This window comes from Fukomys damarensis, unplaced genomic scaffold (genome assembly GCF_012274545.1).
Source record: "Fukomys damarensis isolate Sample0158 unplaced genomic scaffold, DMR_v1.0_HiC HiC_scaffold_22, whole genome shotgun sequence".
NCBI classification, from domain to species: domain Eukaryota; kingdom Metazoa; phylum Chordata; class Mammalia; order Rodentia; family Bathyergidae; genus Fukomys; species Fukomys damarensis.
The window spans coordinates 12,765,682-12,768,766 of record NW_022900934.1 but is presented as its reverse complement, the minus strand read 5'-3'; positions in this window follow the sequence as shown (position 1 = coordinate 12,768,766).

Here is a 3,085-nt window from a genome sequence, read left to right as displayed (position 1 = left end):
AGAATTTTAGTCCTACAGCCACAAGGAACTAAATTCTTTTGATGGTCAGGGAGCTTGGGGAAGGACTCTGAGCCTCAGATGCAGTCCCAACCTTGGCCACTTTTAACCGAGGCCTCAATTTCAGAGCAGAGGCCCCAGCTAACCCATGGCCAGACCTCAGAGCCTGAAAACTGAGAGATGATAAATTCATGCTGGTTTACGCTGTTAGTTTGTAGTAACTTATTTAGCAGCACCGGAAAATGAATCCATGTGTGAACACCTAGGGCAAGCTGTACCTGAAGCCAGTCAATTAACACTAGGATTCTCAATGATAGGATTTAATAAATCTGCCCTGTCCTTTTTGCACTTAATCTTGTTTTTAGAAGTCCCAGGATTGCATCTTCATGGCTGGCTTGTTTCACACGCCTGTCCCTAACCATTTGCTGAGCCTGGGGATATGTCGCATGGTCCTGAGGTGGGCCCTAGCTGGGCACAGGCCCAAGCTGTGTGCTGTGTGACTTTCCATCATCTCATGTGTCTTACACTCCTCTCTCGGAGGGTACAGACTTCTGCCTAACCCTCTGGATTCTTTCTGGTGCCTCTCATGTTGTCTGTTAAGAGTGTGGCTTCTGGGGCGCTGGGAAGAGGAGGTTGGCAGACACTTTGAGTAAAGGGACAGACAACAAACAGCTGCGGTATGATATGGCCTTTGCCACGTCTTGTTTTCCTTTTTAATAACCCTTTAAAAATAGAAAAAACATTTTTAGCTCATGGGCTATACAAAAGCAGACCAAGTGGGCTGGATCTGGTTCGTGGGTGGCAGATTGCTGAGCTCTGGCTTAGGGCGCAGACTGGAGCCAGACTCCCCCATCTCCTTGCCCCCGAGACTCTGGGCAAGGGGCTTTACTTCTGTGAACCCCTTTCCTCATATGGAAGACAGGATAGGAGTACTGACCGGGGAGGATTAAGTAATAGATACAGGAAGCCATCAGAAAGAGTGTGGCCCTGGTGCAGGGCTGTGAGTTACTGTATTTTGGGGTGATCATTAGTCATCCTCTTCCCCCACCTTGCAGACTTGGGGATCAGAGACAGCGGTGGGGTCTGTAGGGGAAGATAATCTCACAGTACTTTTTCTCCTAAGACTGGATTGGATAACAGGACTTGACCTTAAGATGTCCCCGGAGGAGGCTCCGAAGCTGACATTCAGTGCAGACAACTGGCAGAGGTTCTGCCACCCCGTACACCTGCACGGTCCCTGGTCCCATAGTAGCACCCGAGGGCGGGGCCTGGGGCCCAGAGGAGGCAGCTGGATCAGATGGAGGAAAACAGGGCCGTGCAAGCTGAGGTGGCATAGTGGGGCCCCCGACTCATGCCAATTCAGAGCCTCAGAAGGTGGCCTCACTGGAGTAGGGTCTGTGCAGAGGTCAATCTGTAAGGTGAGATGATGTGTGGCTTGGAGATGCCTAACCCAGTGGCTGGTGTTCTTGTGTGGAGAGAAGATGGGGACATAGACAGAGAAGGAGACCCTGTGAAGACAGAGGTGGAGACAAGGGTCGTGCAGCTGGCGGGAGATCGAAAAGCAGGAAGGATCTTACCCCGAAGCCTTCGCAGGTAGCACAGTGCTACTGATGCCTTGATTTCAGACTTCTAGCCTCCAGCACTGCGAGGGAAGTCATTTCTACATCACAGACTACAGTCTAAGCCGCCTAGGTGTGGTCTTGCTTCTGGGGGCCCTGGAGATGAGCACACCCACCAGTGGGGGTCACTTGTCCCCAGGGTGAGTGATGGTGCTGGGAAGAGACCTCCCTCTGGGGACACCAGAGCAAGGACCTCGGCCCAGGCCCCAAGCCAGAGATGCTGATTTCATGGGTCACCGAAAGGTCCAGACGTGGATCTCTTACAAACCAACTTTATTGAGGTATAGTTTATATACCATGAAATTCACCTACGTTAAGTGTACTTTTAGGGGTTTTTCATTACCTTTTTAAGCTCGCTCATGGTCGTGCCAATGGGTGAGCTCTCAGGAGTGTCCCCCAGAAGTGCGACAGGGACCGTGGTTGCAGAGGAGGGGCCGACAGTTTTGCTGGAGAGTGAGGACCTCGCTGACTCTGGAACACACGTGTAGGCTTCGTGGAGGGCATGGCTTGGCTCTGGTTGTGACAGTGGGGTGGGCACAGGAGGCTGGCTGCTGACAGGGCAGGGGAAGCCAGACCCCGGCCAAGATGGGTGCATCTGGCTGCAAATGGTTCTGCAGGATGAGGCAAGGGGGAGCAGGACTTGAGCCACCTTTCCCCCTGGCAGGGGAGCACCCATTCCACACTTCCTGCTCCCCAGAGGGGATTTGGGGTGGAGTGGGAGAGGTGGAGGGTGTTGAGGGAACCCAGCCATGGCCCCTGCATGTTCTAGAGCTGGGCACAAAGGGGACACTTCCCAGAGTGGTGAAGCACCATCCACGAGGCACCCAAGGGAGCAGAAATAGAGAGGCAGAGCCAGGAGTAGTGGCACTTGCCTGTAATCCAGCACTGAGGAAGGCCGAGGCTGGAGGACCATGAGCTCAAGCCCGAACCTGAACAACTTAACAAGACTCTATCTCATAAATAAGTAAATAAATACATAAATATAAAAGTAGGGATATAAGCTTCGTATAAAGGCCCTGGGTTCAGCCTTCAGTACAGCAACAAGCAAACAATAAGGAAACGAGACGAGAGGATCCAGCATGCCACTCTTTTTTGCCACGTGGCTCCCTCAGCGGTGGGTGGACTGAGAGAGGCTGTGGCGAGGTTCGGCTTCGTGTCCAGAGTGCCTGCAGGTTCTCCCGGTCTCTTCTGCTTTCCTTCCAGCAGGGCCTTGCCTTGCCTGTGGGAGGGCCTGTGAGTTTCCTCCTGTCAGTCACAGGCAGTCCTTGCTGTGATTGGTGCAATCCCCATGGGCCTGGCACCCAGCCCGCCCTCGCCCTTTGAATGCCATGGGTGACACATTATCTGTGCTCATATCTGGATGTCTGTGGTTCTGGTGGGTGCTGGGGCCCACACAGGCTGGGTTTCCAGAGAGGTCCTGTGGTTCCCCCTCAGTGGGAGGCCAGGCTCGGGCTGTACAGACAGGAAAG